Source organism: Macrobrachium rosenbergii, chromosome 11 (assembly GCF_040412425.1).
Source record: "Macrobrachium rosenbergii isolate ZJJX-2024 chromosome 11, ASM4041242v1, whole genome shotgun sequence".
Classification (NCBI taxonomy): Eukaryota; Metazoa; Arthropoda; class Malacostraca; order Decapoda; family Palaemonidae; genus Macrobrachium; species Macrobrachium rosenbergii.
Genome location: NC_089751.1, coordinates 48881329 through 48890616, shown reverse-complemented (window position 1 = coordinate 48890616; position 9288 = coordinate 48881329). Strand labels below are relative to the sequence as shown.

General features: G+C 37.5%; 1 protein-coding gene and 1 long non-coding RNA gene across 4 annotated transcripts in view; one reads left to right on the top strand and one right to left on the bottom strand.

Annotated features, from left to right (window-relative positions):
• Positions 1 to 9288, bottom strand: part of LOC136843430 (protein bric-a-brac 1-like) — a 361384-nt gene that overhangs the window by 91227 nt on the left and 260869 nt on the right. The window lies entirely within an intron of this gene.
• Positions 478 to 2970, top strand: LOC136843589 (uncharacterized). Its single transcript, XR_010854598.1, has 3 exons — positions 478 to 1022; positions 1944 to 2066; positions 2412 to 2970. It is a non-coding gene; the product is annotated as an uncharacterized lncRNA (long non-coding RNA).

Below are 9288 nucleotides of genomic sequence, written 5' to 3'. Positions count from 1 at the left end.
CGCCAGAATCCTTCCTTTATCTAATAACCGCCCCCCCCCCATTCACTTCCTTCCTTCCTTTTCCCATGAGAGACGGTTATTTATTTGGTGGTCACGGACAAACAAATTAACGTCACTTTAGTTGTTGCATCCGGTTACTGTCCTTGCTGGCCCCGCTACAATACCAAATCTCCCATGATAACCCCGGGGCACCGCCCCTCCCCCACCCCCACCCTCTTGCACAAATAATGGCAAAACTGTATGGTAATCATGGAGGGTAGACTGTTCTTTCAGTTCCCCCCCTCCCCACCCCCAACCACCCAAAGCGAAGCCCAGGAAATGGAATAGAGATTTTTCGGAGGGCAATTGTTGCTGAAATATCAGGACTGGAAGGCCTCCATCATTATTGTATAGAGAAGGATTTGCGAGGCTGAAAAGGGTCATAGTAGCTTTCACAAAGACAATTTTTTTTCCTTATTAATGAAATAAAGATGTCCTTACAACAAGCAGAGTAACTTACTAAACGAAAATTTTACAAAAATAAGACATTCCCATTCGGTACAATCTTTAGACCCATAACGGTCAACCTGTGCTATTCACAAATTCTTATGATTCTGACCTTTGGTATTGTGACGCCTGTGTCCGTCATCTCCACTAAGTCTTCTACTGAACGATAATTAACCGAGTCATTCATTTTTGTAAACTGACGTCTCAATGACAAGTCACAGACGAAACGAAGCAAAAAAAAAAAAAAAAAATTTCTTTTGGTACTTTTTGTAATTAAGTCCTATGCTTTAGGATCCTTGGATGCAGTCGAAAACTACACTTTTCTTGAGTCCTTATGTGAGAACATTTGTTGGTTTGTTTTTCAGCTCCTTGCATTCTTTATCTGGTCAGTAAACTCGAATTACCTGGTTTGCTTTTGCTGCAATTGTTTGACATAAGGGTGTAAAGAGCTTTTTCTTATGAAGCCTGAAATATGCATATACACTGATGGGCTATTGATGTTGGTACTGTAGACTGTAGAATCGTATTTACTGAAAGTAATATAAATGTTTTTAAAGGTATGAATGGACCTTTTAAATACTTGACGTAAAAGTAATATAAATGTTTTTAAAGTATGAATGAACCTTTTAAATATTGACGTAGTGTTTAAGTTTTCATTTTAATGTAGTGATGGAACCATTCTTAGAAATTGGTGCCCAGAACCGAGAAATTATTTCCTTGTCTTTTCAGGTACTTCCTTCCTTGCTAGGCTTCTGAAACTTGATGCTACTGTATTGGTAATGGCTCAGCCAGTTATGTTCATAAGCGCCTGTGGTATTGTGGGATGCTTGTATAAGCTTAGCTAAAACATTAATTTCACTGTATTATTGGTGGAAAATTAAAATCTGTAATGGAGTATTTGGTTTGTCGGTTTGAGAATGTTAGGTGAACCTGCTCCTCATTTATGCGTGGAGAGGGTGAGATGAATGCTTTCCTGAAAATTGAAGTTATTAAAATGATTCTGAACGTGGAACTGAGAGAATCTTTCAAGTGGATTTTGTAATGAAAGGCTGATTTTGATAGGCGATCTCAGCAAACGCTATTAAGGTTAATATTAATAATCCAAATGCTTAGGTTAATTTTGATAGTGTATGTGACCTGATGAGTTTTTCCTATGAGAATTGCTATTAACGATAGTTGCGCTAAAGAGCACTGACTTGCGTTGATTTAAAATTTTGAAAGGTACGGTAGTTCATCTCTTAATAACTTTAACACTGCCACCCTACATTCAGATTTTCTTTGTTATCAAGATTTGTAGTGACAGTTCAACGGGGCTGTGGATCCACTCTTCATTTTTGAAATCTGGCGAGTGTCGTATTCAACTCTTGAAAGGAGAAATTATCAACGGTATATTTAGCTTAACTTCCTCAACCATAAAACTATTTCATGTATAATCTCACTCACTTATCTCCCCACAGATTGATGTTAATGCCTTGGATGAATTCAAGTTGGACAAAACACCTGAACTTTTGTTCCCCATGATGTTCAACCTAGATCCAAACTAATCTGAAGTCCATGGGCTCTGTTCTTTCAATCAAGAGGTATTCCTGTTGTATTACTGCTTGTCCAAACAGCCAGTTCCTGAATCCCTCCTGAACCAGGAGTCTTTAAGTCTGTTTATAGGAATGTTATTAACCTAGTAGACTCCTTTTAATGTACAAAAAGTGGCATTACTATGATTATACTTAAATTACAGGATTACTATCAGCTTCCTCAGTTTCCTTCTCAACTGAGGAAGCAAAGTTTCAGCCTTTGTCATTCCTGTGGAACTGTATCAATACAGTTATGTCATCTGGCATGATCTATGCTGTTGCCACCTTACAGCATCTAATGAATAAAATCTAGTGTAGAATAATTTTTCATTAACATTGTCTATTCTTTGGCAGGAACTGGGAATCTTAACATTCTATGACTTTAAGAAGCAACTGACAGTGAATTTGTCAAGATACCTTCAGACATGGACATTCTATGACTTAAGCAACTGGCAGTGAATTTGTCAAGATACCTTCAGACAAGGACCTTAATAATCCAAAGTTCACTGCACTGACCGAAGTCATGGTGTTTGTTAAAGTACTCCTGTCATCCCTGCCTTTGTAGAAGTCTCCAGAATCGATAAAAGACTTCACCATATAAGTGGCTTTTTTTTCTGTGTGGGTAGTCTTCAGTTAGATTCTGTATAAAATTTATTTCAACTCAAAACCATCAACAAGCCTACTGTCGGTCACTTTTAATTATGCAAGAAACTGTTTACAACCAATCTGTCAGTGTACTGGATTTTTTGAGGAGAATCTACTCAAGCTTGTACGTAAATGAAAGATAAAGAAACTTTAACCAATTTGGGTTTACTAATTCAGCCTTTCAATATACAAACATTTCATATTAAAGCTAAAATAACCTTACTGATAGCTTGAGGCTCAGAGTAACTTCCAGTATTTTGCTTAATCTTACGGGTTATAAAGAATGTCATAATAAAGAGTGAACTTATTTTGTAGTTTTTGTAATTGTCCTGTACTTTGGGATTTTTGAATATAAAGGAGAGCTACACTTAGTGTGCTGAATGCTAACTATAAATTACTTTATCAGCAGTCACTGATACTGAATTATATTTTAATTAAATCCTACAGCAAGTTGTATCAGTTATTGGTGAAAGTATTAAGCCTTTGATTTTCTTGCTGATGTGTAATTTTGTTCTTAAAATTGGCTATTTGTTGTTTTAGTGCCTGAACCAGGGCGTACTGTATACTTTAAACATATAAGTGCTATAGTAAGTCACAATGTTTTTTACCATACTTACGAATAATTAGTCAAAAAAATAGACTATATACCCTTGCTTAAACATAAATACCTGGACTGTTAAATAAATGTTTTCCTGTAAGAATCTCACCTGTCTCAAAGTTTCTCCTTTTAAGAGTAAGGGCAGGAAAAAATGGATTGCAATTATGCCAGATTTTTTTTTTCAGCACTGAATGCAAAGACTGGCTTGGCTCATGTGACTTAATCACCATGCGGGTTTTTTTTTAAGTCAACTAGGATAGAATGGAATATGATCGTACCGCTTATTGCCGAAAAATTTAAAGTCAATAAGTGGTGTACCTTGAGTTTTGACATGTTAGCCAGGATACAAATAATGGTCAATTCTGATGCCCTTTTCGATGTCCGAGAACTTGACAGTGGATTAGTCTAGTCAAGGTGGATTTCAAAGCTTACAGTATATACCTGAGGTTCTTATGCAAATCTTGACTTTATTGGAGGCTACGGGTTTGATCTCGCCCAGTTAAAGGACCAGCAGTTAATCTCAGATAAGCCTACACCTATCATGACTACTTCACCGGAAGTGGTCTGGGATTTTCTTATCCTTTAATCATGGCAGGACTTTGGGGAGACATTACAGTAGGCAGAAAACACCTCTCTTGCTGATGCTTATTCTCAAATACGAAATAATCCGACCCTTTGATGAGAATTTAGAATCAGTAAGCGGTGTAGTTAGTCGGGATGAAGGGGAACCCTAAAAATTTGGATGCCTTATCTTGTATGATCCCACCTATAATGTACATAACACTGTGTATAAGGATTTTTTGTGCTGCCTCGTGTACAGTTTCTTTCTCGCAGTGCTTCAAAGGTGTGTCAGCTAATACTGTAAAAACTCGGTACTGTTTGCAATGCTTCCTATATCTACAGGGACCTTATGTTAGCAGCACATTCAATTCTTCTGTTTTCTCATTGACAGAATATTGTTCTCGTTCTAGTTTGACCCTCTGTCAATTGTTTCATAGTGCAACTGCGAGGTTTTCCTCCTGTTGCACCTTTCAGAACTACCTACTCTGAATTTCCTTTCCAGCGCTGAATGACCTCATAGGTCCCAGTGCTTGGCCTTTGGCCTAAACTTTATATTCCTTCCTTACTTCGTTCTCGTTTGAAAGTCTTGTTCACGTCCAGGATCTTGACCTCCTAGACCAAAGTGCTCAGAGGTCTTCCTGTTTGGCCCCGTAGGAGGGTAGTGCCGACGGTACGCTTCATGTGGTGCACTGCAGGGATTACTTACGGTTCTTTGCTGCGTGCCCTCGGCCCCTAGCTGCAACCCCTTTAGTTCATTTTACTGTACCTCCGTTCATATTCTCTTCCATCTTACTTTCCACCATCTACTAACAATTGATTCATAGTGCAACTGCGAGGCCTTCCTCCTGTTACACCTTTCAAACCTTTTACTGTCAATTTCCGTTTCGGCGCTGAATGACCTCATAGGTCCCAGTGCTTGGCCTTTGGTCTAAATTCTACATGTAATTCAATTCTTCCTGTTTGGTCAGTTTTTGTAAGTGATATTTCAGCAGAAAAAGTGTCACCCCAAGTGGCTGAATCGTTGAAATTAGTGCGTATTACCTTCTCGGACAGAGCATCAACCTCCACATTCTCTAAGTTAACATGATACGCAGAGCCGACCACAGTACAAGACTCTTATTCCTCGAACTGCAAAACTATGGAACAGTCATTCACACAGTATTATGAATATGGGGGATCACAGGTTTTAAGACAGGCTCGACTGCTGTACTGAAGTGCATTGCACCACTGCCTTGACATTTCAAAGATTTTATAGATCTTAATGTTTAGGAATATGTTCATATTTGAAACTGTTCATCTAGACTTATTTTCTTGTATGTTACACCACTGCCTTTCTAAGCATATCTTCTTTTTCTACTGATTATTATTACACTTGAAGCCTCATTTATTTTTTTTTTCAAGTTGAAAAACTTTTTGGCTTTGCTCCATAAATGATAATAGTAAACATATATTTTTCAAAACTATTACATTTCAATCCCGAAGGGTAATGAAAGGTAATGAAAAATGAAAGGTAATGAAAGGTACTTGAAATGACAGGTGACCAGTGAACATGCACAGAAGACTATGTAATGAACCTCCTGATTGTATCAAAATGAAACATGACAGATTGAGGTAAATAAATCTGGTGCAAGCAGCCATGAGTTACAATAAGGCAGTGCCGTCAGTGCACCTGACGCGGGGCACTGTAGGCATTACTTAAAGTTCTTTGCAGGGTCCCTTCAGCCCCTAATAGCACTCCTTTCATGCCTTTTACTCTACCCCCCTTCATATTCTCTCTTCCGTCTTGCTATCCACCCTCTCCTAACGCTTGTTTCATAGTGCAACTGCGAGATTTTCCTCCTGTTACACCTTTCAAGCCTTTTCTACTCGGTTTCCCTTTCAGCGCTGAATGACCTCATAGGTCCCAGTGCTTGGCCTTTGGCCTAAATTCTATATTCCATCCATTCCAACAAGGTCCGAGGGTCAACTGAGTGAATGAATAAGCGAAAGACATGATATTTCTATGAAGGAACACTTAATTGCCATGTGCCTCCGTTCTCCTTATAATAGCATGTGCATAGTATTAATCTTATGTACATAAGTAAAACAAAGTATCTGAATTTCTGGCATAGTACTTTTATGCAAATTACAGCTAAATTTATATCCGTTACAACAAAAACGGAAAATGCAAACAAAGAATACTGGATAAACTAAAGTTTTATGAAAAATTCAACAAAAACGGTAAATGCAAACAGACAATACTGGATAAAATGAAAGTTGAATGAAAAATTCCAAGAAATATTGCCTTTCTGTATAAAAAAAATGATGTAATATTCAATTAAATCCAAAATAAATTATTAAGGTTATTACGAAATGAACAATTGAAATTTCCAAGAATAATAATTATAAAAGCAAATCTAAAATAAAAGACGGAATGACGTAAATAAATTTCTTACGCTCAAATTAAATGACTTTCAATGTAATACGAAGCTTTGATATACCGCTAAGCTGCAATGGCGATAATCTAAAATACAGTTACTTCGAGAAATACCGGGGCATCGCCGAAATCCATAACCGCAAAGAAAGGGATGTTCCAGTTACTTGCGAATGTTCCTGTTTCTTGGAAGTTACTCTGCTGATCTCTGGCCCTCATTACGACCGACCCCTGCTTGCATCTGACCGCCAAGTTTAGTTGCAAGTCTCACTGACGCTTCTCTTTTATTTTGAAAAGGCCTTCAACCTTCACAGACGGCTTATTACTCGCGCATGCGTATACGCGTGACCGTAACCCCAAGATCAAACCCTTTGTTTTTGTTTATAACATACGAAATCTTACCTTGTGTGTTTTGATTTGTATCTATATTTTTTTTCCTTTTTCAGCGCTTCATTTGTGATTTCTTCGTCTAAATAGAGCGTAAGAACCAGAGTGATTTTTATGCCAGGCCTGGCTTCATGATGGTGAGCTAGAACCCATATTCCCTACAGTTTTTTTATTTTTTTTTTTAACAAAAAAGGACAACTATCACGAAGGAAAATCTCAATCTTTTCATTCCTAACTTTGCTCGTACGATTTGAAATACGAATTATGAGCATCAATTATTTATGCCTTCTAATATCCTATCTCAGTATTACTGAAACACCAAGGAAACCCAAAATTTTCTAAAGACTAGTCTATAGTTTTCAAGGAATGAAGGGAGCCTTCATTGACATCAAGGCTAATAAGCAGTTTTGAACCTAAATTTACGCAAGACAAAAGATTTAAGTTTAATCGGCTGCACCAACTTCTCCATTGAGCATACATGTTTTCCCCACACAGAATTAAACCCTGATTTTATGAGTTGCACCGAAAGACATAACTGAGCTACTATCATACGGACATGCTAATGCACATTCCTAGGGAACGTAGAGGTCCGTCCTAACATGACTGATGATTGCAATATACACTTCAATAATCTCAGTAATCGCAGCAAAGTAATCCCTTACGCCTCTATTCTTGCGTGCAGGAAGCTTGTCACTCAAACGGGAAAACTTAGCTTTACCTTTGGAAGAATATGTTAACATTTGTTTAATAGTTTTTTTCCATCGGAAAATCATAGATTTTAATCAATCCGTGGGTCTATTTATTTTCATCCCGGTTGCAATCTTTTCTTAAAAACCAAAGCTTTCACAACTTTTGAAATTACAGCGAATGCCTACTTCTACATCTTTGGCCCGAGGTTTGATTCTCAAATGGCTATGTTTGATTGCCAGATTAAATCAGCACGCCAGCCCCGCGTAGGGGGATAGTGCCGTCAGTGCATCTCACGTGGTACACTGTAGGCATTACTCAAGGGTCTTTGCAGCGTCCCTACAGTCCCTAGCTGCAACCTCTTTCCTTCCTTTTACAATACCTCCGTTCATATTCTCTTTCTTCCATGTGACTTTCCATCCTCTGACAGTTCTTTCTTAGTGCAACAACAGCGAGGTCTTCCTCTTGTTACACCTTCAAAACCATTTTATTGTCAATTTCCGCTCAGCGCTGAATGACCTCATATGTCCCAGTGCTTGGCTTTTGGCCTAAATTTGTTATTCCAATTCCAATTCCAGCACGCCTGCCAAACCAAGTGTTTCAGGCTTTCCGGACAAGCACTTGAATGCTGGGAAGTGTTACGGAGTACGTTAGATAGCACTTGCGCGCAGAGGTATGGTATTTAAAGCGAGTCTTTCAAGCTGCGGGAATTTAAAGGTCAGTTAGAACTCCGAACTGCATTAAATGTCCTCAGAATGCAGTTTCCAAACTGATACAGGGCGTATGAGTTCTTTCGTGTGTTTTCTTGTCACTTACGGATGTGAATGACTTCGAACGAAGCCGTGCAGCATCGTCATTTTTTCAGTATTTTGTAGAAATATTATGATGTTTGTAAACATTACCACATCTATTTTTAAATAAACGAAAAAGTCTTTTTAAAAAATCAGGTATAAAAAACTTCCGATACGGTATTTTGCAAATGGTCAGAAACTAGAAAAATGTACAACTTAAAAATAAAATTTACACTGCTTATGTATCAGACTGCAATAATTATTCTTTGAATAAAAAAAAAATGGACTTTCATCTACATATCTCTTCCAGCGTCTCTGCTAAAATAAACTGCAAACAAGTTACATCTATGAGACTTGTACCAGGCTGAGCATAAGCTATTAAAGTATAGAAAAGCATTTTCCCACACGTAGCGGAAAACTTTTTTGTTAATAACTGTAGAAACGAAGACATCAACGAAAACCTAAGAAATGACTAGATTTTAAATAATATGCTACCAATAAAATGGCATTTGCTTAAGTACTTATAATATTGGATATTTGTACACACAAACACATACACACAAACACACACACATATACATATATATATAAATTTCTCTCTCACACACGCACATGTATATACTGTATATATATTTATATATATAAATTAATTTCTGACTCACATCAGGATCGAACCCTGGTCTTTCAACAGAAAGACAAGACCGCTGCCAACCAGGCCACACAGTCAGAAATTTATTTCTGTTCCACACGTCATTGTGTGTTGTTTATTTCTATACATACATACATACATACATACATACATACACATATATATATTATATATATTCTGTTATATATATATATATATATATATATATATATATATATATTATATTGTGTGCGCGTATTGCAACAGAAACCGAACTGAGTGACTCACTAGACAAACGAAAATCATCACCTACCCACCCAACCAGATAATAAGATCTGTGAATTACTCAACTCCTGTCGACACAGTCTGATGCCTGGAGCAGCATGCTTCATAAATTTCTGAACATCCGCTCACTCTTATGCAACATTAGTGGCATTTAACTGTGTTTTATTAACAGTCAATTAACTCGGGGGCTAAATGCGAGACAAACGTTTTCCCTTGGGGCTATGAAACTCACTAAG